Raw genomic sequence first — 27510 nt, forward strand, 5'->3', positions numbered from 1 at the left:
GCTCATCTGAAGTTCGACAGCACACACACATTCACACAGTCAACAGCAGCTTCCAGCACTGCTCTGCATTCAGTCTGATCCTGGAAACTACATGGACTCTGATCACTAAACTACTCATCAATACAGAACAAAGTTCAACCAGCATTAACCTTTTCAGCAGTCTGAGCTACAGTAGCTCGTCTGTTGGATGGGACCACAAGGGTCAATGATCCTTTGCTGCCCATGACCACCCTGTCTCTGGTTCTTCTGAATTAATATAAGATTTTATCTGCTCCTTCATTTCATTTCATTTCATTTCATTTCATTTCATTTTAGTTTAGTTTAGTTTAGTTTAGTTTAGTTTATTTTATTTTATTTTAAGAAAGGCCTTCCAGAATAAGACCTCATCTGGATAGCAGCATATGTTGCTCCAAAACCTCTACATACGGTTAAAAAAAAACACATCAATATACAGGTTTGTGTCAGTCATGTTCAAATGTTTAAATACTTTATGCTGATGATAGTAATAAAACATTGTTTGAGTCAATTCTATTTCTTCTAATATCACATTCACCTTGTGTTTTTTTCTTTTTCTATGAATCCATTATCAATTAAAGACACATTTACCATCAGATAAATAATAACTGACAGCGATTAGATCTGACAAGGTTCTAACTTTCAGAAATGATCCAATACAATCGATAGACACTTCAAAACTATCTGAAATACTTGAACAGCACAACCTGACTTTAAACACATTTTCAGCTTCTACAATAAAACAACTGAAGGAAAAGAAATGTTTCTTCTTACCTGTTACATACAGTTTAGTTCCAGAGCCAAAGATGAGGTAGAAGCCTCTGCCACACAGTGAAAAAGACTAATACAAAAACCTGTGTGCCGTTGAGAGAGTCAGCTGAGGTGAACGAGACCAAATGAGGAAGTAGTATCATATTTCAGCTCCATGATGTGTTTCTCTAATGTTCACATCAACATGACTGTCTCTTCTTCTCTTTTCTTTTAGCCACACTAGCAGCATGGCTCTGATGTTAATGTCAGTGGTTGCTCAGTCCACTACTTTAGTAGCGTGAGCCCCCGTGAGCCAACTCCACTAGAGCGCTCAGCAAGCTCCATGACGTCATCAGAGACAGCTCATCCTGATGACGTTATTCTCACAATGGGAGACTTCAATCAGTGCAAGCTATGGACTGTATTCCCCAAATACTAACAACATGTGGACATTCCCACCTTGGATCATGTGTACAGTTACATACAGGGCTGCACACCACCCCCACTTCAGACACACAGACCACATCTCTTTCTGTACCCAGCCTACAGATAAAACCAACAAAACCTGTCACCAAATTGAAGCCCTGGATAGACAGTCAGTTACAACACATGGTGTGTGTTCTCTCTCTTGCATTTAGATCATTGAATGAGGCAGAGTACAAAGCTTCAAAGTACGAAATAAGAAAAGTCAACACAGCGGCCAAGAGGCAGTACAGAGAGAAGCTTGACAGCTTCTGTTCTACTGCTGACTCTGGGTGGATGTGGCAGGGCCTGCAGCAGATCACAGACTACAGGACCACCACCAGCACCATCACCATCAGCTCCTCAGACAGCCTGCTGGATGACCTCAACACCTTCTACACCCTCTTTGAGACCTCCAGCCCCAGCACAGAGAGGAGGCACACACCCCTGTACCACAGAACCCCCCTTCCCACCACCAAGCGTCTCATCAGCCCTGGTACACAAAGCCCTGAAGAGGATCAACCCCCACAAAGCAGCAGGGCCAGACAACATCCCTGGATGAGCCCTCAGAGCATGTGCCAACGAGCTGACTTCCTTCACGGAAAAGGTACAGAAACATCAAAACCACAACCAACAGACTGAGGCCTCGTCCACACGTACGAAAACGATCTTTTCCCTCTCCGTTTTCCCTGGCATCGTTTCAAGAATATCCACGTCCACACAGATCTGATTCAACACGACTGAAAACGCTACTTCATATTCCAGGCCTATAGGTGGCGCATAAAGCTTGAGCGCTGTTTACTAGAGGTGTGCGATACCGCTAGATTTGGTATTGATCCGGTTCCAAGTAAATACAGGGCTAGTATCGCCGATACCGACATCGATACTTTTTAATAATTACAGTGGATGCATTATCGGTCTGAATTAATCTAAATCTGAATAAATTTTCATGACATTTAAGTGTTTTTGTGATTTGCCTTTTGGATTATTAATCAGTTCAAATCCAGTACCGAATTTGGGCAAAGTTTATAAGTAAATACAAAATACTTTATTATCACAATAAAAGTTTTTGTTCAGAAACAACACAAAATGATCACTTGAGGACAAATAAAAACAAATTATTTTTCAGGCAGAGTGTTCAGAAACTACAATACAATTATACAACTAACTCATTGCACTGCTTTCTGGATTTGGATGTACAAAATTATCACTCCACAACAAATATTATAAATAATGTAAGGAAGTGTTTAGGAAGTGCAATACAATACAAAAATAAGACAACACTTCTCCCCTTTAGTGCACTTTTTTTCTTCTTTTCAGGGGTCTGTCGGGGCTAGGGGGCGGGGGATTTTAAAAAATTCCATATGCTTATACAAGTTTGTTGTGTAACCACTGTATCTTACAGCCTTTTTACAAATAGTACAAGTTGCTGTCGTTTCATTTTCGGCCTGTAAATATAACCATACAGCTCATTCTTCTGCTCCGTCTCTGCGTTGTGTGTAATGCGTTGCTGCTGGCCGGGCCTGGCAGGTAGCGGTGGGCGGTGTTCAGTTACCTGGCGCCGCGGAGTCACGTGACGGTACGACAAACACACAAGCATCGGCATTTAGACAGAGTCATGCCACTTTTTAATGAAATGAGAGAAACTGAAACTTAAGTATCGATCTCATTACACTGGTATCGATCAATCTCGATACCAACGTTGGTATCGATATTATCGATATTTAGATCGATCCGCCCACCACTACTGTTTACAAATCGGCTTTAGAAGAAATCAAACTCAAGGAGAAATTATATTTTGCCCTGGTAACCCTAAAAGGCTCAATATATTCTCCAACAGGAACACGAGCATGTAGTCCGCCATTGTTGTTGATGTTGTTATGAGATGTCTCGCTGGATATAAGAGGTGGAAGGCTGCTCGAGGGGTGTGGCGATGACATCATCGAAACGCACTTCTTCGTTTTCGCCGTTTTCGCCGTCCACACAAAAACCCAAGAGGTGCGTTTGCGAATGTTTCCACCCTGGAACCCGGTTTCAGGAAAGTGCGTTTTAGGGCAATGCGTTTACAGGATTCGTGTGGACGATCGGCCAAAACAATCCAAAACATCTGCGTTTAGACCAAAACGCGTTTCTGTGTGGACGGCCCCTGAGAGACAGCTTCTTCCCCAGAGCTGTGAAGTCAATCACCCCCCATCCTGCCCTGCACACACTCAACCCTCCCCCTGACCCCGCCCACCCCCCACCATGGACACTTTACAAATCATTGCAATGTTTGCACTATATTAGGTTTACAAGATTTGCTGCTGACTATTCACTCATATGTATATATCTGTACAACTGTATTTTTAGTTTTGATCTCATTTTATTCTTATAGTTAAAAAATTGCCTATTCTATTGTCTTTTTTATATTGCACTATTTAAGCCAGGAGGTACCGTACACAATTTCGTTATGTTCTCACATAATGACAATAAAGGATTCCTGATTCTTGATTCTTAAGTCCAAGCCATCGTTACCACCAGGAGTGTTTCAAAAGGAGGACATATACGCTCGGCGTCGATGGAGACAAGTGCAGTATATGTCTGACCTGTTTTGGAAGCGCTGGGTCAAGGAGTGGGTCAAAGTGGCAGAGTACCAGACGGAACTTTGTTCCTGGAGACCCTGTTATCATCATGGATGATTCTGCACTATGCAACTCGTGGCTTACTGGAAGGGTTGTGGAGGCAGTTCCTGATAAAAGAGGACTTGTATGGCCGATTGACATCAGAACAAGGACCAACTACCTGGACAGGCCCATCACCAAAGTGTGTCTTCTTCAAGAAGCAGAGGAGCCCTGAAGACCTGCATTTACCTTTTGAGACTTTTCTTTTTTGTAGACATGGACATACTTTCATGACTTGGACATTTACACATGTAAAAGGACTTGTGTTGACATTTTTTCCAGGTATGAATGACCTTTAGGCTAGGTGGCAGAGACTTTTGGGTTATGGGTATAGGTTATTTCAATGTGAATCTTCCTATATTGCTGATGTTTTGTCTCCTATATGTTACTGGCTGTGTAATTAGTGCTACATTTGGTGTGTGTGTGCACATCGTATTGGCACTTGGGTGGAGGGGTGTCACTACAGGTGTGTACTCAGAAGTCTCACCTGTTCACCGGTGCTGGCTTTTAATCATGAGGTAGGGTGAGCATCGGGAGTGAAGTGGAGTTTGTAGTGTGCATGTCGTCTGTTTTTCTTCAGTGTTTAGCCTACCAAGGCCTATTGTGTTTTTTTTTGTGTGTTTTTTTGTGGTTGCCAGTCAGAAGCAACAAAAGTAATCGAATCGAATCGAAACATTTCTCTGAAACTCACTGAGTCAGGAAGTTCTGAATGCACTGGCCATGCTTTCTATGGAGAGGGAACTAGCCAGGAACATGTCTGATCTCAATGAGAAACTGATCATCTGTTGTAATGTTGTAGCCTGTGTGTGTATTTAATTGTCAAGGACACAACCAGGACACACATCTTGGACTTTATCCTTCTAGGCATGTAGAAAAGCTGGTTATTCCCACCCAAGTCAATGTTTCCTGAAGCTGACATCCATTGGGTATATCCAAAAAAAGGTTAAAAAAAAAAAAAAAAAGCAACTGGACTTGTAGAGTTTTTTGAGAAGATGTTTTTCCACTCATCCGAGTAGCTTCTTCAGTTCTAGGGGACTGGTGGGAAGTCTGAGGTTTAAGTAGGAACTCCTCCTGAAACTTGCTTGTTATGCTAACAACCAGAAACCGGTGCAGCTAATTTCCATTAACGGTTGGGTACTTACCTGTTGTTGAGGGGGGACTGTTTTTGCCCCGTCCTCAATCGACTATAGTCCGTCAGAGGCACCAGTGTCAAGGTGCAAATGAGATTGAAACTTCTTGGGGACAGAAGTTAAAACTGTATTGTAAATAGATGGCAGATTAAATCTCAGTCCACCTCCTCTGTTTAGTGAAGGTTTTTCCAGTCTGACATAGATGGCTTCCTTTACTGCTCTTTCAAACCATCGGTCTTCTCTGGCTAAGATTTGGACGTTGTTACCTTCAAAGGAGTGTCCTTTGAACCTTTTTGGATATACCATGACCTGGATGACTGAGAACCTTCACAGACATCCATTGGGTTTCTCCTCATTTTTCTGTCACCTGTTCCCTCATCATTTCCTCTCACCAGTTCCCACGCTCTGTTGGAATGGACAGGGAGAGTGTGAGAACGAAACAACTGCATCATTTTATTTTGCTGTTTGATCAGTGAAGTGGTCACTAAGTTTCAGACTCCAACGCTCACAAGCATCGACTCAGGCCTGCACCGTTTTATTTGAATGGACATTCCTTTTATTTTTTGGTTTAGTGCAGAGTGAATGTGTGTTTAAGTTAAAACATTTTACTTTTATATTTCAAAAGTATAGCTACATGGGACAGGTGCAACACTGATGATTGTGTTATGGTTTGAGGTTTTTTGTCTTGTGTTCTTGCTTTGTGGCCATGTTCAGTTTTTCCCTTTACTTTTTCTCCAGCAGTGCAGGTGGTGGCTCGGAGGCGTGGCTGACCCACTTTCTCCTTAGGATCTGCAGAGCTCACCTGAGTTCCATCTCACAATCACCACCCCATAAAAGCCAGTTCACCCTCGACGCCACTGTCGGATGATTCCATTCTCTACTGCTTCAGTTCCCTGATGTCTGCTAGCCTCCGGTCGCCGCCTGCCTTGCTTTGTTACTTTGAGCGACTATTTTGAGTTTGTAGTTTTTTGCCTTGTGTTGAAGAACTGGAAAATAAACACTTGTTAAACCTTGCCAACTGATATCTCTGCATTTTGGGTCCACCCTGCATTCCAGCCGCAACAGAATCATCCGACCAAAATGGACCCAGCGGAGAAAGATCGCCTCATGCAAGCGCTCACAACACAGAGCGTTCTGGTGAGTGAGCATGACTCCACTCTACGACAAGTGCAACAGTTAGCCACGGGAGTTACTGAGCTAAGAGGGAGGATGGACGCCATTGCGGATCAACTCAGTGCTCTCTCTCGTGCAGCCCCTCCCCCTCCGCTCACACCGTCACCTGAACCAGGATCAGCTGTGGCACCCATGCCCATGGCCCGTGAACCTTACATCCCCACACCCAACAGGTATTCCGGTCACCCAGGGACATGCTCACAGTTCTTGCATCAGTGTTCATTAGTTTTCCATCAACAACCAGGTTCCTATGCCACTGATCAGGCTAAAATAGCTTTTATCATGAGCCTCCTGTCCGACCAAGCCTCTGCTTGGGCGCTAGCTTTATCTACTCACTCTCCAGAACTTACTCAGTCTTATCAAGCATTCACCCAGGAAATGAGAAAGCTTTTTGACCATCCTGTTAAAGGGAAAGAGGCTGTTAGCCGTATGCTTGACTTGAGGCAGGGATCCCAGTCAGCTTCTCAATTTGCACTCGAGTTTCGCATTTTAGCCGCAGAAAGTGGATGGAATGATACAGCACTACAGGGGATATTTGTTAAAGGGTTATCAGAGGAATTAAAGGATGAGTTGGCCCGCAAAGATGAGTCTGATAGCTTGGAATCGTTGATAAACTTAACCATCAGATTGGACAACAGGATAAGGGAGAGACGTAGGGAAAGATCTCAGGGACAGAGGTTTCGTTCCCACGCCCCCGCTCCAGCCAAACAAATGTTGTCATTCCCCTCCACCACTGGCCCCCCATTCTGCAACACCAGAGCAGACACCAGCTCCCCTGGTTCCCCGATGGTGGAGGAACCCATGCAGTTGGGGAGGGCTAAGTTGTCCCTAGAGGAGAGACGGCGTCGCTTCACGAACAAACTCTGCATCTACTGCGGCCGGGAGGGACATTATCGGGTACAGTGTCCTGAGGCACCAAAAGGACAGGCTCACCAGCAGCTAGGAGGACCCTGGTGAGCCAAATCTCCACAGCTTCCTCCACTAACCGCATCCGATTATCAGGTATGATACACTGGACACAGCAGACTCTTCCCGTACACGTATTAATTGACTCGGGAGCAGATGACAACTTCATAGACATTGGTTTGGTACAAGAACATGATCTCCCAATTTACCAGCTAGACCAACCCAAAAGAGTTCTGGCTATTGATGGCAGACCCATTGATAGCGTCACACACAAAACCCAGCCAATCAAACTAACCTTATCAGGAAACCACCATGAACTTGCAGAACTATATGTCATATCATCCCCCTTAACCCCTGTTGTTCTTGGTCTGCCCTGGCTTCAAACTCACAACCCACACATAGACTGGTCAACAGCTTCCATATATAGTTGGAGTGATCACTGCCACCAACACTGTCTTCTCTCAGCCATCTCCAAACACTCCACCATTGTGCCTACACCACCTGAGAACATAGATTTAACAAACATTCCCAGTGAATATCATGATCTAAAAGAGGCTTTCAGTAAAGACCGAGCTCTCACTCTTCCACCACACCGGCCATATGACTGCGCTATTGATCTGCTCCCTGGTGCATCTCTGCCCACACAAAGACTGTACAACCTATCCAAACCTGAAAAGGAGTCTATGGAAAAATACATCAATGATTCACTTACAGCGGGCCTCATTCGTCCCTCTTCTTCCCCAGTTGGTGCGGGGTTCTTTTTTGTTGATAAAAAAGACAAAACTCTGCGACCTTGTATAGACTACACCAAACTAAACGCCATCACCGTCAAAAACAAGTACCCTCTCCCGCTGATAGACTCGGCCTTCACACCACTCCACGATGCAGTCATTTTCTCTAAACTGGACTTGAGAAACGCTTACCACTTAATCAGGATTAAAGAGGGAGATGAATGGAAAACTGCTTTCAACACGCACTTGGGACACTTTGAATATTTAGTTATGCCTTTTGGTTTAACAAATGCTCCTGCTGTTTTTCAGGCTCTAGTCAATGATGTGCTCAGAGACATGCTGAACAGGTTTGTTTTTGTTTTCCTTGATGACATTTTAATTTTTTCTCGTGGCTATGCAGAACATGTTGACCATGTCAGGCAGGTGTTGAAGAGACTGCTGGAGAATAAGTTGTTTGTAAAGGCAGAAAAATGTGATTTCCATACCGCCTCCATTAGTTTTTTGGGTTATGTGGTCGAGAAGGGGCAGCTCAAACCAGACCCTGAAAAGATCAGAGCAGTGGAACAGTGGCCTGCTCCCACCACTCGGAAACAATTACAAAGATTTCTGGGATTTGCCAACTTTTATAGAAGGTTTATCTGTAACTATAGTCGCCTTGCTGCCCCTCTCACCCAGTTAACTTCATTAAAGAGACCTTTTGTATGGTCACCCGATGCTCAGGCTGCTTTTGATAAGCTAAAAACTAAGTTCACTGCAGCTCCTGTTCTTATTCATCCTGATCCAGGCCTCCAGTTTATTGTGGAGGTTGATGCCTCCGACTCAGGGGTCGGGGCCGTCCTCTCCCAGCGCTCGCCTGCTGACCACAAACTTCACCCTTGTGCCTTCTTCTCCCGACGCCTGACTCCAGCTGAGAGGAACTATGACGTGGGGAACCGAGAGCTGCAAGCACCAGAGCGCGTGGGTGTGATTGTGAGCTATAGGTGATGACATGTGCAAGGAGCAAGGCAGAGCAGGAGAACACACAGGACTTCAATCCAGCCAAAATCTGGTGAATCCTGCACAAATTACTAACTTTTTCACATGTGGCTGATTTATGAACAGTCACACCAGATCTTTTCAAGAAATTGTTGACTTCTTGCAGTATTTTTTGGAACTTAGTGGCTTTGGTCTGCATCTGGCCTAGTAGGCCTTTCCACCATGCCACCAAAAGCCAACAACTCTCCTGAGGAACATGTCAGCATGTCTCAAATGCGTGAGCTGTTGGACCAGCAAAAGGACTTTTATAGAACTTTGCTTGAACAGCAGGAAAAAAGTTTCAAAACATGTGTGCAGATCATCGTCGACTCATCAAACAAGAGGATCGATGAGCTCTCAAAGGAAGTCTATGATCTCAAGGTGAGTCTGGAAATGACTCAGAAGGAGTTTGATGATTTTAAAACTACCAGTACAACCTGGTCCAAGAACTGCAATGAAACAAGATCAGATCTCGACACTATCTGCAAAAGCCTCCTATCAATTTCTGATAAGGCTGAAAATCTGGAGGGGCACTCAAGACGCCATAATGTTGTTGTTGAAGGAATAAAAGAATCTGGAAATGAAAAGAGCTCTGAATCTGAGGAGAAAGTAAGAAAACTCTTTAGTGAAAAACTTCTACTGGATCATCGGAATATAGAGCTGGACCTGGTTCACAGAGCTGGAAAACCAATGTCCTCATCTGGGAAACCCCGGCCCGTCGTGGTCAAATTTCTACGTCTGAAGGACAAGCTCGCTGTTCTTGACAGAGCTAAGAACTTAAAGGGCACAGGTATCTTCATTAACGAAGACTTCCCCGAAGCTGTCCGGCTAAGAAGAAAACAACTACTGCCAGAAATGAAGGCAGCCCGGCAAAGAGGTGACATTGCTTACTTAAGATATGACAAACTAATTGTCCATCCACCAAGCCTGAATCTACAAAGACAGGTAAACTCATAGATAGCCCAAAAGCCTTGTAGTGTATATCCAGTGCACTTATGTCGCTGAATTTAAGTCCACATCTAAAGAATATTATATTACAAATACAATGGCTTTGGAAAAAACAAGCTTTGAAGACATTGTCTTTAATCCTTTTGATTTTTGTAATTTTGATTCATACAATGCAAATCTTGACCCTGATTTGAATTTTTTTTCAACTTTTAATGCTTCAAATTTCTGTAAGTTTTATGATGAATCCCAATTTAATAATTTTTGTGATACTTTACCTTTAAATGTATTCTCTGCTTTTCATTTAAATATAAGAAGTCTCCCCAGCAACTATGATAAATTTATTCACTATTTATCTTCATTGAATCACAAATTTTCTGTTCTTGCTTTATCAGAAACATGGCTCACTGAGATTACCAGAGAGATCTTTAAGGTGCCTAAATACAACGCAGTTCATTATGTAAGAGGGAGTAGACCTGGAGGGGGTGTATCACTCTTTATTCATGACGACTATGAATTCAAACTAAGACATGATCTTACTGTTAAATCTACTGTCGGGGTGGAATCTGTTTTTGTGGAACTCATTGGGGTCTTGGGCCACAAGAAGATTATTGTTGGGGTTATATATCGCCCTCCTGACTCCCCTTTAAGAGATTTTATTGAAAACCTCGCTATTTGTCTGGAGTGTATCAACAAGGAAAATAAGTTGTGTTTTATTTTAGGAGATTTTAATGTAAACCTCTTCAAATGTGATTCGAATGATGTCATGGGTGATTTTTTAAATACATTTTACTCTAGTTATTTTTTTCCCCCTCATCCACAGGCCTACGAGAGTTGGAGATCATTCAATATCTTTACTTGACAATATTTTCACAAATTCCATAGGGAAAGGAATGAATTCTGGGATTCTGTTATCAGATTTATCTGACCATTTTCCTATTTTTCAGTGTTCCTTAATTCAGGCTGATGGGATTAATTACACTAAGAAACCACAACCAAAGTACAAAAGGATCATGAGTAAGTCAAACATCTCTAAATTTGAATCTATGCTTGTCAACATGTCCTGGGATGATATTCTTGTGACAAAAAACGCTGATTCAGCATACAAGAAGTTCATGAATATAGTTAACTCTAGTTTTAATCACTGTTTCCCCTTAAGCAGTTCTTCTAAGAAAAACAGCCAAGACTTTAGCAAGCCTTGGTTTACAGATGATCTACTTAAGCTACTAAAGAAAAAGAATAAACTTTATAAAAAGTATGCCTTTAATCCAACACCTCTTACCCGTGGTGCATATAAAAGTTGTAGAAATAAATATATTCACTCCATCAGATCTGCAAAAAAGAACTATTTCAGTGATGAATTTAAGAGGTTTTCAAATGATACTAAAAATACCTGGAAAGTGATTAATCAGATATTGCAAAGAGGGAAAAAAAATTCGAAATTACCCTCAGTATTTCATGATAGTGAAAATGCTGTAAATAATCCGCTTGAGATTGCTCAAAAATTTAATGACTTCTTTGTAAATATTGGCCAGGATTTAGCTGATAAAATTCCTGACTGTCCGGGCAGTCCATTAGACTATATACCAGGGACCTTTTCCATTATGACTTCTTTTAAACCACCCAGTAGCCAAGAGATAAGTGACTCAATCGATGACCTCAGAACATCCTCAGCTGGTCACGACAGTATTCCTGCTTTTCTTGTCAAACTGGTGAAACAGTCTATATTAAAGCCCCTCACTCACATCTTTTCCCTGTCCTTGGCTACAGGAGTTGTACCGGAGGATTTAAAAATTGCAAAAGTTGTTCCAGTGTTTAAAGCAGATGATCCAGGTTCTTTTAACAATTATAGGCCCATATCAATTCTGCCTTGTTTTTCAAAGATATTAGAAAAACTTGTATATAACAGAATTCTTTCTCATTTGACTTATAATTCAGTCCTCTACAAACATCAGTATGGTTTCAGGGAAAAGCATTCCACTTATATGGCTCTGCTTCACCTTACTGATAAAATTATTTCTGCACTCGATGATCATCAAATCACTTGTAGTATCTTTTTAGACTTTTCCAAAGCATTTGACACAGTTAACCATCAGGTTTTGCTTCAAAAATTGGTTAAATATGGTTTTCAGAACACAACATACAATTGGTTGAAGGATTATCTTTTCAATAGGTATCAATTTGTTTGCATTAATAATTGCTATTCTGACAAAGCTAAACTTACCTGTGGGGTTCCACAGGGGTCTATTCTAGGACCATTGCTATTTCTTATTTATGTTAATGATTTATCAAATGTTTCACATACCCTCTCACCAATTATGTTTGCTGATGACACAACCCTTGTTTTCTCTGACAGTAATTTTAATTCATTGATTAGAGAAGCAAATGTTGGTCTAACTGCTTATATGAAATGGTTTAAGTTAAATAAATTGTCTCTGAACATTAAGAAATGTAGATTTATAATTTTCAGTGGCAAAAAATCTTACCCAAGAGATTTATCCAAAATTCAAATTAACTCTGTTGATATGCTCCAGGTATCTTCATTCAGATTCCTGGGAGTTCTTGTTGATGAGAACTTAAATTGGAAAGATCAAATTGATTGTGTCAATACAAAAATTCACAAATCTCTTGGCATTATTAGACGGATTAGACATTTGGTTAAAACAAATTGTCTTCTCACTCTCTATTATAGTCTAATTTACCCATATCTTTCATATTGTAATATAGTCTGGGCCAGTACCTTTCCTACAACATTACACAAAATTTTGGTCTGTCAGAAACGTTTTGTCAGGTTAGCAACTTGTTCAGATCCATACAGTCCCTCCACTCCTCTGTTTCATAAACTTCATATTCTTAACATTTATAATATAAATATTTATCAGACATGTCTTTTTATTTATAAGGTCTTAAAGGAGGAAAGCATTCCTGCTCACCTCAAAGACTATTTCACTACAAATTCTCAGGTTCATACTCATGCAACTCGTCGAGCGTTAGATCTGCATCCTCCAAAATGTGTTTCAACCAGGGCTCAATATGCAATACGGTACAGGGGTGTCAAACTATGGAATACATATTCCCACTTAGCAAAAAAATGCTCATCTGTCCAAGGTTATAAAGGATGTCTGAAACACCATTTAAATTTTGTTTCGTAAATGAAACTGGCATAAGTAATGGAGGTACTGATATGACACTTATTTTATCCTTTTGTGCAATTGCCAAGTTGAAGTTATTTCTTGTTTGTTTTATTTGTATTGTCCTTTAGTCGTTGTTTTTTGTTTGTTTGTTGGTTTCTTAATTGTTATTCCTTATTGTTATTGATATATTTTGATTATTATTGTTTTTGTGTAATATTTTCTTTTATCTACATATTTTTCTGATTGCTCATTTGTACATTTTGTTTTCTTAAGTATGATATAATATTTTATTGTTAGGTGGAGGCATGTGATAAGCTCTTCGAGTTTTCGCCTCTTCCTGCACTTCAAATCGTTATAATTGTTACTCTTACTTGTGTAATTTTTTAACTGTGCAAACAAATAAAACCTAAAAAATAAAAAACCTAAGTTACTTGCGGTGGTCCTGGCCCTTCAGGAATGGCGGCACTGGTTGGAGGGGGCGGTCCAGCCATTCATTGTCTGGACAGATCACAAAAACCTGGCCTACCTCCGTTCAGCTCGCCGACTCAACTCACGCCAAGCCAGGTGGGCCCTCTACTTAGGAAGGTTCAACTTCACCCTCACCTACCGCCCAGGATCACGAAACGTCAAGCCAGATGCCCTCTCTAGGCAGTTCACATCAGGAGAAGAGGAGGCCACAGAAGAAACCATCCTACCGTCATCCTGTGTGGTCGGGGCAGCCAGGTGGGAAATTGAACAGAGGGTCCAAGAGGCCCAGCAGGAGGAAACGGCACCAGACGGGTGTCCCCCCGGACGACTGTATGTTCCCCAGTCTATGAGATCTCCTGTGCTCCAGTGGGGGCATGCATCTAAGGTGGCCTGTCACCCTGGAATACACCGGACTCTTTTCTTGTTGCAGCAGCGCTTCTGGTGGCCAACCATTACCTCAGACACGAGGGAGTTTGTTACTGCCTGTTCCGTCTGTGCCAGGAATAAGCCCTCCCACCGCGCCCCAGCAGGTCTCCTTCAACCCTTACCCATTCCACATCGCCCCTGGTCCCACATTGCTGTGGATTTTGTCACCGGCCTTCCTCCCTCTGAAGGTAACACCACTATTCTGACTATCACTGACCGTTTTTCGAAATCTGTTCACTTTGTCGCACTCTCCAAGCTCCCCTCGGCCTTGGAAACCTCTGATCTCCTGGTTCAACATGTTTTTCAACATGGTATCCCCCAGGACATTGTTTCAGACAGGGGTCCACAGTTCACTTCTCAGGTGTGGAGGGGTTTCTGCCGAGCCTTAGGGGTGACGACCAGCTTAACCTCCGGATATCATCCCCAATCTAATGGCCAGACGGAACGGGCAAATCAGAGCCTGGAATCATCACTGCGGTGTGTGGCAGCACGTCTCCCAACCTCCTGGTCTACATACTTGCCCTGGGTGGAGTACTCCCACAACTCCCTGGTCAGCTCTGCTACGGGTATGTCTCCTTTCATGGTTTCTAACGGTTTTCAACCCCCCCTATTCCCCAGTCAGGAGATGGAGGTTGCTGTTCCTTCAGTCCAGTTCCACTACCGCCGAGCTCGTCGGGTCTGGCAGGAGGCCCGTGCGGCTTTAGTACGGACAGCTGCCCGGAACCAGCAGGTCGCCAATCGACACCGCACTCCTGCCCCAGAATACAAAGTGGGTCAGCAGGTCTGGCTGTCCGCTCGGGACCTCCCTCTCCAGACCGAGTCCCGCAAGATGTCTCCAAGATACATCGGCCCCTATATCATTGAACGCATTATTAATCCCAGTGCAGTACGACTGAAACTCCCTGCAGCACTCAAGGTACATCCAGTTTTTCATGTGTCTCTGTTGAAACCAGTGGTTGACAGTCCCCTGAATCCCCCACCGGACCCGCCTCCTCCTCCCCGCCTCATCGATGGCCACCCAGCCTTCACAGTCAACCGCGTTCTGGATGTTCGCAGGCGAGGCCGCGGTTACCAGTTTCTAGTGGATTGGGAGGGGTACGGCCCCGAGGAGCGCTCTTGGGTTTCACGTTCCATGCTTTTGGACCCTGTCTTGTTATCTGACTTTTATGCTAGGTTCCCTGACAAGCCTGGTAGGACGCCAGGGGGCGTCCCTTAGTGGGGGGGTACTGTTATGGTTTGAGGTTTTTTGTCTTGTGTTCTTGCTTTGTGGCCATGTTCAGTTTTTCCCTTTACTTTTTCTCCAGCAGTGCAGGTGGTGGCTCGGAGGCGTGGCTGACCCACTTTCTCCTTAGGATCTGCAGAGCTCACCTGAGTTCCATCTCACAATCACCACCCCATAAAAGCCAGTTCACCCTCGACGCCACTGTCGGATGATTCCATTCTCTACTGCTTCAGTTCCCTGATGTCTGCTAGCCTCCGGTCGCCGCCTGCCTTGCTTTGTTACTTTGAGCGACTATTTTGAGTTTGTAGTTTTTTGCCTTGTGTTGAAGAACTGGAAAATAAACACTTGTTAAACCTTGCCAACTGATATCTCTGCATTTTGGGTCCACCCTGCATTCCAGCCGCAACAGATTGTCTGACTAGCTCCATAATGAGATCAACATTTGCCTTTGTCGGATACTTTAATTTATTATCAAATATCACAGATAGATTCCATGATATTTGCTCATTTTAAATACACTACGTGGCCAAAAAAAGTTTTTAAAGTTTAACTTTTAACTTTTTTGAGCCTCCTATTGGATAATTACTGCATGGGTGAGTATCTTTCAGCTGGCAACAAGTGTTTTTTTAACCCCATCTGATACAATGAGGAGCTTCTCATTTCTTAAACAACCATGTCTAAAGACACATCCTGTAGTCATGGAAAAGATGTTAGTCTGTTTGAGAAGGGTCAAATCATTGGCATGCATCAAGCAGAGAAAACATCTAAGGAGATTGTAGAAACTACTAAAACTGGGTTAAGAACTGTCCAACACATTATTATCAACTGGAAGGATAGTGGAGAACCATCATCACTGAGAATATTTGGGATGTGGTGGAGAAGGCTTTGTGCAGTGGTCAGACTCTCCATCATCAATACAAGATCTTGGTGGAAACTTAATGCAACACAGGACGGAAATAAATCTGGTGACAATTCAGAACCTTACGGGAATGGGATTGAAGTGATTCTAGCCTGTGAGTGTTCTGGAGGATATTTAATTCATGTTCAGGAACATTATTTAGACTTTATTCCATCTTGCCCACAAATGATTTAGCTACCACCCATCCTCTTGACATTCTGTGATTTAGTTAGCATGGATGCTAGAAAGAGGAACATGAACTATTGAATGAAGCTTTATTTCTGGGTCTTTTGTTTTTGGGAGGTGTGAGAGTATTTCTACAATTCTAGGTTTAACCATTTGCAGTCTATGAAGGACAAACACAGCAGGGGCCTCTGGACTGGGTGTGGAAGGAGAGGATGAGGAAGAGGAGGAAGATGTGGTTGTTTTATTTGTGTCAGCAATCAGCATTGAGTTAGAGACTGTCCAAGAGTCTGGAATAACCAGGGTGGACAGAAGACAGCAGAGGACTGATGGTGAACGAGGCTGGGGACAGATCTGGATCAGAGGGACTCTGTGGACAGTAAGAAGACATCCTCAGGAGAGATGGAGAGTTTGAGAAAGGTGATAGAAGATGAGAGTGAAAGTGATTTACTGAGTATGTGATGATTGTATTTGATGAAGATAAATGTGATGCTGATGGCTACAAAATAAATATGATGCATGGTGGAATGGAGATTTCTATTTCAGGGCCTGGAGCTACAGACTGATGAATGAAAGGAGAGAACAAATTCAATAGATCCCAAACTGATCAAGTATCTGTGGGATGATCCACAGAGGCCCCTCCCCTCAAAGGCCCCCCACTAACAACATTCTGTTACCAGACACCACAGGACACCCTCAGAAGGCCCATGTCCATTCTCTGATGAGTCACCACAAGGGAGACATGCACTATATTAGTAAGGTGGTCATAATGTTATGCCTGATCGGTATGGAGCTTCATCTTCATCTGGAACATTTGTCTGAAATCATTTATTCTATTGAACTTTGACTTTTAAAATCTCTTTGTGTTCTTTTGCTCTTTGATTGAATTCTTTTGATTGACTTTGTATTTCTGCTCTTTGTTCTTCTCTGTCTTGTTTTCATCTTTTTTCTAACTGTTGAAATATCTGCTAACAACATCAATAAATCTGATGTCAAATAAATAGTGAGAGCAGGAAAGAAGAATGTCCCTCAGCTCAGTATGTTTGGGACTCTGTCTGAGATGGAGGTGAAATATGTGAACCTGGGCTGTGGTTTACTGCTCTCTTCCTGTCACAAACACTGTTTGACATCTGTTCATCTGTTGGTTTTTGTTCAGGCTGCTCGCATCATTTCTCACTGTGGGGAGCAGCCTTCAAACAGGAGCAGTAGTAGGTGGCTGAATGATCGACTTTAACTTTCTTTATCTCCAACTCCCAGCCGTTCTGATTATTCACAGATGAGAAATCATCTTTCTGAGGATGACCGTAATTTCTATATATTTTACCACTATTCCTGTTAATGTCAAGAATCACTCTGAATGTTTCCGTTTCTTTCTTCTGGTACCAGAATACATCATTATCATCACACTGGTCAGTCCGTCCACATCTGAAGGAGACTGTTTGACCAACTCGCCTGGTCAATGTTAACTGGTCCTGGGTCAGCTCTGCTGCCATGGCAACCAGCGCTGTAGAGACACAGACAGATGGATGAAGGTTAGTGAGACAGTGTTTGTTAAAGGTGGAGTTTGTTGGAAACACTCACCTGAACACAGACAGCACAGAGCAGCAGCTGGGAGGAAAAGCATTTTGTGCAGTGGTGTATCCTCTGGTGAACCTGGGGAGAAGTGGAGCTCTGATGCAGCTGAGGCCCAACAAGGACGAGCTGTGAGATCAGACGAGGCCACGTGGTTTCTAGCAGGTCCTCAAAGCTCCCATCAGCCCCTGCAGCCCACAGATGAGACTGCTGCTGCTGATTGACAGCTCAGATGAAGCTGCTGTGTGCTTTCATGGTCTTGATTTCAATCTGATAGCAGATGAAAAAAATCTGGGTCACATGATGCAGAAAGACTAAAAAACATTCATGTTCCCACAAACACATTCAGGTTGGTGGTGAATTTAGTAACACAGACTGTTATCTGTTGTTGAAGAGCTGAGATGAAAACACAAAACTACAAATCCACACAGCTCCTCAACTCTGATTGAACTCTAACTATTTGACATTTAAAGAGATGAAAGCATTAAAAATCCTTGACAGAGCAGCTTTACTGTGTAATATGTAATATTACTGTGCAGCTTTAATATCTCTCAGGACATACAGGAGGAATTTGACAAGTGAAAGCAGAAGATCAAATGTTTGACTTCAACTCCTAAAAGTAGAATCAAAGCTCAGTGACTCTGAGAGATTTTGCTCAGTTAGAAGAGATTTCCTGCTCTGACATGTTTGATAAATCCAGACCTGATCAGCTCTGATCATTTTGTTGCTGCCTGAGGCTGAAATGAAGAATCAAAGAGAAGCAGCGTCATCCTGTGGTGAGTCACTGGAAGTACAAAGGCATCCAGACACAAATGACACACAATGGTTGAGAAAAACAGCTCTGAGCTCTGGATGCAGAACATCCACCAAGTTCTGGACAAACAGAGTCATTATGGTGTCAGCTGCTTGTTCATTACCACTGGAGCTGTTCACATCTGCAGCTTTAGCATTCAAAGAAAAACTCCAATGATGAGTTTGATCAATGAAAAGAAGAAAGAAAATGAAAATCTCCTCATCCATGAATCATTTCATTCCTCCTTCTTTTCAGACTGGATCTCTCTCTATCTCTACTTTCATGATATTCAGCAGATATGATCAGTATCAGTTACTGTACTTGGACACTTTCTTTCCTTTTAATCTTTGCACTTCTGGCTGCTGTCAACACTGTCATGTCAATCACATGAATGTTTCCTTCAATCCAATCTGCTGTCTCCATGTTCTACTGGAGAGAATCAAACAGTCCCTCTGCCGCCCTCTGCTGGTTCAAACAGCACACTGCTTCACTCCAGCCAGTCTGAATCCTACATTCAGTGTTAGAGCGGGAACAAACAGGACTGTCAGTGTTCTGTGTTTGGAGATGGAGCTGTTGGAGTGGATGATGATGCTAACAGGAATAAGACACTTTATATTTCTGCTACAAAACGCTGGTGTCCTGTACATATGAAACACTGCTCTGTAAAAATCTATCAGTGACATTTTTCTGGGTGTTGTGTAGCAGTGTCTTCTTTCTGGTGATGTGGATGTTGGACTTGTTTTACTGTGGATACAGATATTTTTGTACACGTTTCCTCCAGTGTCTTCACATGGTCCTTTGCTGCTGGGACTGATCTGAACTTCTCGTACCAAAGTCCGTTCATCTCTAGAAGACAGGATGTGTCTCCTTCCTGAGCACTATGATGGTGTCCTGGTCCCATGATGTGTAGTATTATTTGTAAACATCAACGTGGTTCCTTCAGACATTTGGAAATTGCTCCCAAGCTTGAACCAGCCTTGTGGAGGTCCACAGTTTGTACAACATGTTAAATGCTCAACTCACTGGACTGTGTGTATCCTAATATTCCTAAAGGCTACAGAGCCTTTCAACAAGTGCATCTGTGTTTTTTCCAAACTGGAAACCTTGGATGACTAAGGAGGTTCAGAGTCTCCTCAAGCAGCGGGACCTGATCCACAGATCTGGCAACAAAGAACTGTACAGCGCTGCAAGACACAACCTTAAACAGGGCATCAGATCAGCTAAGAGGTCCTACAAGGAGAGGATCGTAGACCATTCCACCTCCAGGGACACAGCACGCATGTGGCAGGGAATCCAGCATTTGACAAACTTCAGGGGCAGCAGGGATCCAGCGATGGCAGCTAACAGATCGCTAGCAGAGGAGCTCAACCACTTCTTTGAGCCTCTCCCCAACTGGACCCTGCTGATCAGCCACTTACCCTCCAGCTAGAGGGAGTTAAGCAGACCCTGAGAACAGTTAATGCCAACAAGGCTGCCGGCCCAGATCAGATCACAGGCAGGGTGCTCCTGGACTGTGCTCACCAGCTCACAGGGGTATTTACAGACATTTTGAACCTTTCCCTAGCACAGACCACCGTGCCAGCCTGCCTGAAAACCACCACTATCATCCCAATGCCCACCTCCCTCAACGACTACAGGCCTGTTTCTCTCACATCTGTAGTCTCCAAGTGCTTTGAAAGACTGATCCTAGGCCACCTTAAATCATCTCTCCCCCCTGCATTCCACCCACACCAGTATGCATACAGAGCCAACAGATCTACTGAGGATGCCATTAACACAGCCATCTATGTTGCACTAACACACCTAGAGGAGAGGGGCTCATATGTCAGGATGCTTTTTGGAGATTACAGCTCAGCTTTTAACACCATAATACCAGCAAGCTGCTCACAAAAATGCAGGAACTGGGCCTCAGCAGTCACCTGGGCCACTGGATCCTGGACTTTCTCAGTGCACGCCCACAGAAGGTGAGACTTGGTCCCCACACCTCAACAACCCTGACCCTCAGCACCACAGTCCTCTCCTCTACGCCCTGTACACTCATGACTGTACCCCTCTCACATACAGGCAACCAGGTGGCCTATAGAGATGAGGTACACAGTCTGACTCAGTGGTGTGATCAGAACAACCTCTCTCTGACAGGACGGCAACATAAAGGGGAGCTCAGGCCACTGGAAATAGGGGGAGTGGAGGCGGAGAGGGAGCCTAGTCTGAAATCTCTGGGGGTCAACATCTGCAAGGACCTTAAATGGACTATGAGCTCTACTGCTACCGTCAAGAAGACTCAACAGAGACTTTGTCTTCCAAGGAGAGTCATCGTAAGCTCATTGTATGTCGACATGGAATGAAAATAAAAGCATTCTGGTTCTGGTTCATTCAGCCATTTGGAAAATTGCTCCCAAGCTTGAACCAGACTTGTCCAGGTCCACAGTTTGATTTCTGAGGTCTTGGTTGATTTCTTCTGATTTTCCCATGATGTTAAATCAAGCCTTTGACGGTAGACCTTAAAATACATGCACACATACAGCTGACTCAAATGAAGTCAGTTAGCCAATCAGAAGTGTCTAAAGCCATGACATCACTTTCTGGAAATGTTTAAGCTGTTTAAAGGTGCAGTCAACTGAGTGTATGGGAATGTCTGACCCACTGGAATTAAGACATAGTGAAGAAGAAGTGAAATAATCTATCTGTAGACAATTGATGGAAAAATGACTTGAGTCACAAAGGAAGCTTCCTCAGGAGTCACCCACGTTTATATGGTGTGTTAGCAAATGAGTCTGGGAAGGAGTATCAGCAAACAAGGATTTACTAGACTCAATGAACTCTACCAGATCACAACACTATACATCAGAAAGATGAGCCAAGCAACCCGAGAGATTGTTCAAAATGTCAGAGTTTGACAACTTTCCTTGGGTCAAGACCACTGACAAACCACAGTCCCTCACTTCAGCACTGGACAGCTCCTCTGAACCCTCTCTACTGCCAGGCTAACACAAGGAGAGGTAACTTCAGCACTGGACAGCTCCTCTGAACCCTCTCTACTGCCAGGCCAACACAAGGAGAGGTAACTTCAGCACTGGACAGCTCCTCTGAACCCTCTCTACTGCCAGGCTAACACAAGAAACCGAAGCCTTTAGCAGAGCGTATCCACCTTATTCCTTGCTCCAATGAGCCCTTGCGTGAATAATGATAGAGACTTCCGGTACGAACCTGAAGCGGCGTTTTTACATGCTAGCTGTCAGCGCGAATCCACTTTCTCTGACTACTTCGACACGTAAACGATGTGGGAACACCAGCTGTCACAGCTCAAACAAGACAACATTACAATCCCGCTGCCTAATAATATAGAGGGGTGGGAGGATGACATGAAGAAGTGGCCTAAAATAACATACAGTGGCATAGTTAGCTACTTTAACTCTGCCGCTTCGGACAGGGAGGCATCATCTAAAAAGCTCTGAGGCGCATCAGTACCTGCACAGTAATAAGGTTGGACGCGTTTGGTTAAAAGAGATCGTGGGACACAATCTTATTTAGCTTAAATCAGACGTAGAGCCCAGACAAAGTCTTAAAGTCCCTCATCACCGAGCCTTGGTATTAGTGTCATCATCGGCAGAGCTTGCAGCCACGCTGCTGCCATCCTCTGGAAGGTACATGTTGATTGTTCTGCTAGTTTTAATGATCATTTTCATTGCTTTCAATGGAGGGCTGCAACAAACCATTATTTTTGTAGTCAATTAAATGTCAATGAGTCAATTAAATGTAATTAAAACTAGAAAGGGGCAGGTATCATAAGTTTTCTTCTTCCTGCTCCTTTTCATTGATGGTGTTACGTATATAATCATGTCATGTGTTTAATCTATGAATGGAATAAATAGATATGAATGAACGAATGAATCTTTAATTTATTTTCAATTCAGGTTGAGAATGCTGTGAGACAGGGAAAGACAGGGACATCATGCACTGATGCACAGAGAAAGTGGAATTATTCGATTATTGAACTAAATATTACAGTACCAGTCAAAAGTTCAGACACACCCTCTCATTTAATGGCTTTTCTTTATTTTCATGATTGTTTACCTTGTAGATTCTCACTGAAGGCATCAAAACTATTAATGAACACATATGGAATTATGTAGTAAATATAAAAAGTTTGAAATAACTCTAAACATGATTCATAGTCTAGAGTCCCCAGAGTAGCCACCCTCTGCTTTGTTGACAGCGCTGCAAACCCTTGGACTTCTCTCAATGAGCTTCATGATGTCGTCACCTGAACTGGTTTTCACTTCACAGCTGTGCCTTGTCAGGGTTCATTTGTGGAATTTCTTGCCTCTTTAATGGGGTTGAGACCATCAGTTGTGTTGTACAGAAGTCAGGTTGGTACACAGCTGACAGCCCTATTTGACAACTGTTAGAATTCCTATTATGGCAAGAACCAATCAGCTAAGTAAAGAGAAACGACAGTCCATCATTACTTTAAGAACTGAAGGTCAGTCGGTCTGGAAAATTGCAAAAACTTTGACTGTGTCCCCAAGTGCAGCTGCAAAAACCATCAAGCGCTACGACGAAACTGGCTGACATGAGGACGGCCCCAGGAAAGGAAGACCAAGAGTCACCTCTGCTGCTGAGGAGAAGTTCATCTGAGTCACCAGCCTCAGAAATCACAAGTTAACAGCTCCTCAGATTAGAGCCCAGATCAATGGCACACAGAGTTCTAGTAGCAGACACATCTCTACATCAACTGTTCAGAGGAGACTGCACCAATCAGGCCTTTATGGTCAAATAGCTGCTAGAAAACCACCACGAAGGAAAAGCAACAAGCAGAAGAGATTTGTTTGGGTCAAGAAACACAAGGAACGGACATCAGACCAGTGGAAATCTGTGCTTTGATCTGATGAGTCCAAATTTGAGATCTTTGGTTCCAACCAACGTGTCTTTGTGCGACGCAGAGAAGGTGAAGGGATGGTCTCTACATGCATGGCTCCAACCGTGAAGCATGGAGGAGGAGGTGTGATGGTGTGGGGGGACTCTGCTGGTGACACTGTTGGGGATCTATTCAAAACTGAAGGCACACTGAACCAGGACACAGGACAATGAGCCCAAACACACCTCCGGGCTGTGTAAGGGCTATTTGACCAAGAAGGAGAGTGCACCAGATGGCCTGGCCTCCACAGTCACCTGACCTAAACCCAATGGAGATGGTTTGGGATGAGATGGAGCGCAGAGTGAAGGCAAAGGGGCCAACAAGTGCTCAGCATCTCTGGGAACTCCTTCAAGACTGTTGGAAAACCATTTCAGGTGACGACCTCATGAAGCTCATCAAGAGAATGTCAAGAGTGTGTAAAGCAGTAATCAAAGCAAAGGGTGGCTATTTTGAGGACTCTAAAATATGAATCATATTTAGAGTTATTTACACTTTTTTGTTTACTACATAATTCCATATGTGTTCATTCATAGTTTTGACGTCTTCAGTGAGAATCTACAAAGTAAATTATCATGAAAATAAAGAAAAGACATTAAATTAGAGGGTGTGTCCAAACCTTTGACTGCTACTGTATATATATAATTTATTTTTTTTCCAAGTTGAGTTGTTTCAGCCACATCCTTCTGAGTTCCTCATCCCTCGGTAGGCGATGGAAACTGTACCGACTCTCACAACAACATTCGTCCGGGGTGCATGTTCAAAACACTGCTCTTGTAGCCACAGATTCAGCTTCGCCTGGTTATTAGTACAACCGAGAACAGCGCAACATGTTCCCGAGCTGCGCAAGAACATTTTTAAATGCTGCGGGAGCTGATAATCGTTTAGTAAAGAACAGTAAAGACCAGTAAATTTCCAAATAAACCACTACGGAAACGAAAACCGCGAGCAACCAATGGCTCACTGCTACTTCCGCTGTGTCACCGGAAGTTGAACCCATAATCGTTTCTACATCAGCGCCCCCAGGAATGAGGTGAGCGTATAATAGCAGAGCGAATAATTAGGACTGTGGGTTTTAGATATTTAAGTTGAACACTAAAAAAATGAACACTCAACACACGTGGCACTTTACACTCTGTTTATTCAAATTTATATTTATAATGTATGGAAATGTATCGCTGCCAACCAGAAAAAGAAGTCTGTTTGGTTACTCTTTATTTTGAAAGTACCGGAAGTTTATTTTACACTGTCACCTCTAACTTGACGACTGGTATGTGTTGCAGTTCCTCCCTGTGACCAGTAGAGGGGAGTAAATGTCTAAAATGTCTTCCTATCAAACGTCAACTCAACATGAAGTAAACTGTCTTTAAAACTGCACTAAGTGTTGCAGTTTTATTCTAGTGTGAGATAAATTAAACGATTAACTCATTTTATTTTAGGATTATTTTATTGTCGTTGATATGGACAGTTATTAAGTTATTATAATCACATAAACACCAATCGTTTCATTTAAAATGCAGTACTGCAGTTCCACACTATGACCACGAGATGGCAGTAAACAGCCGTATTTCCAACACCTTCCGTCAAACTCCAGGGATTTATTTCAGTTAAAATAATCAAAGTAATATATACATGTTGTTTATGGAAGTTTATAGACAGACATGTTATTGAAATAAAAACTAAAAACACATTGGAGGGCATTAGTAGCAGCAGAAGCAGCTGTCACAGTCAAACGTCCAGTTTAACAAGGAACTATTGATACAAACATAATTCATGTCAAATTTAGACCTGAAATAAAAATAATGACATATATGGATTTATCAAACATGTCAGAGCAGGAAATCTCTTCTAACTGAGCAAAATCTCTCAGAGTCACTGAGCTTTGATTCTACTTTTAGGAGTTGAAGTCAAACATTTGATCTTCTGCTTTCACTTGTCAAATTCCTCCTGTATGTCCTGAGAGATATTAAAGCTGCACAGTAATATTACATATTACACAGTAAAGCTGCTCTGTCAAGGATTTTTAATGCTTTCATCTCTTTAAATGTCAAATAGTTAGAGTTCAATCAGAGTTGAGGAGCTGTGTGGATTTGTAGTTTTGTGTTTTCATCTCAGCTCTTCAACAACAGATAACAGTCTGTGTTACTAAATTCACCACCAACCTGAATGTGTTTGTGGGAACATGAATGTTTTTTAGTCTTTCTGCATCATGTGACCCAGATTTTTTTCATCTGCTGTCAGATTGAAATCAAGACCATGAAAGCACACAGCAGCTTCATCTGAGCTGTCAATCAGCAGCAGCAGTCTCATCTGTGGGCTGCAGGGGCTGATGGGAGCTTTGAGGACCTGCTAGAAACCACGTGGCCTCGTCTGATCTCACAGCTCGTCCTTGTTGGGCCTCAGCTGCATCAGAGCTCCACTTCTCCCCAGGTTCACCAGAGGATACACCACTGCACAAAATGCTTTTCCTCCCAGCTGCTGCTCTGTGCTGTCTGTGTTCAGGTGAGTGTTTCCAACAAACTCCACCTTTAACAAACACTGTCTCACTAACCTTCATCTATCTGTCTGTGTCTCTACAGCGCTGGTTGCCATGGCAGCAGAGCTGACCCAGGACCAGTTAACATTGACCAGGAGAGTTGGTCAAACAGTCTCCTTCAGATGTGGAGGAACTGACCAGTGTGGTGGTAATAATGTATACTGGTACCAGAAGAAAGGAATAGAAACATTCAGAGTGATTCTTTATGTTTCCACTAGTGGTTACATAGGTTCAGGTTTCAATCATCCTCAGAAAAACGATTTCTCAGCTGTGAGAAATCAGAAAGTTTCTGAGTTGGAGATAAAGAAAGTTAAAGTCGATCATTCAGCCACCTACTACTGCTGCTGTTTGAAGAAAGATCCCCACAGTGAGAAATGATGCGAGCAGCCTGAACAAAAACCAACAGATGAACAGATGTCAAACAGTGTTTGTGACAGGAAGAGAGCAGTAAACCACAGCCCAGGTTCACATATTTCACCTCCATCTCAGACAGAGTCCCAAACATACTGAGCTGAGGGAGATTCTTCTTTCCTGCTCTCACTATTTATTTGACATCAGATTTATTGATGTTGTTAGCAGATATTTCAACAGTTAGAAAAAAGATGAAAACAAAGACTATTTTATGACTTGCATTTTTTTTTATTTTTTAATATAAATGACATCCTTTCATATGCAGCTACTTTGCCGAATACAGTCACCCAGTCCTGGAAACTAGGTTCTCCATATTTCTTCCCCAAGAATAGTCTGTCGTCCAATCACGATAACAGTTTGTGTCCAGGATTTCAGTGGTTGAGAATAGGAGGACAGTACTTTACAGTCTCCTAATATATATAGCTTAGGGCAAAGTACATCATGTCTTTTAAGGATTCTGATAATGTAACTGTGAATCTTCATCCAGTATTGGTTAATCTTGGGACATGACAACATCACATGTATAATTGTACCTTCTTCCACACAACACTTCAATAAGTATCTGAGTCCTTCAACCCAAATCTGAAGAGCCTACTTGGGGTCCAATAGAATTGATGCAGAATCTTAAACTGAATAAGAGCCTCATTTATTTAGGCTTTATGCCCTTTACCCAGTACCTGAAGGATTTCATCCAACTTTTCTGCTGATTTTGGGGGTGTAAACTTGACCCAAGAATCCCCTGTAGTGCATGGCATAATTGAGGATATCTCCAGAACTGAGTTTTGGGTAGATTGTACTCTTGTTTAAGGTCATCAAATGTTTTAAATATAGCAGCACTAAATAGATTTTCTAATACAAGGATGCCTCGTTCTACCCAGTCCTTCCACATAAATGTTTTTTTTTTATTATTATTAATATTTAACTTGGGATTTAGCCAAATACTACCAGTTTTGTTTAAATGAACACAAAGGGATTTTAAAAGTCAAAGTTCAATAGAATAAATGATTTCAGACAAATGTTCCAGATGAAGATGAAGCTCCATACTGATCAGGCATAACATTATGACCACCTTCCTAATATTGTGCAGGTCTCCCTTGTGGTGACTCATCAGAGAATGGACATGGGCCTTCTGAGGGTGTCCTGTGGTGTCTGGTAACAGAATGTTG

General features: G+C 42.7%; 1 gene segment (V, D, J or C); it reads right to left on the bottom strand.

Annotated features, from left to right (window-relative positions):
* Positions 1–27510, bottom strand: part of LOC311489664 (immunoglobulin lambda constant 6-like) — a 75093-nt gene that overhangs the window by 779 nt on the left and 46804 nt on the right.

Source organism: Chelon labrosus (genome assembly GCF_963514085.1).
Source record: "Chelon labrosus genome assembly, chromosome: 6".
In the NCBI taxonomy this organism is placed as follows: domain Eukaryota; kingdom Metazoa; phylum Chordata; class Actinopteri; order Mugiliformes; family Mugilidae; genus Chelon; species Chelon labrosus.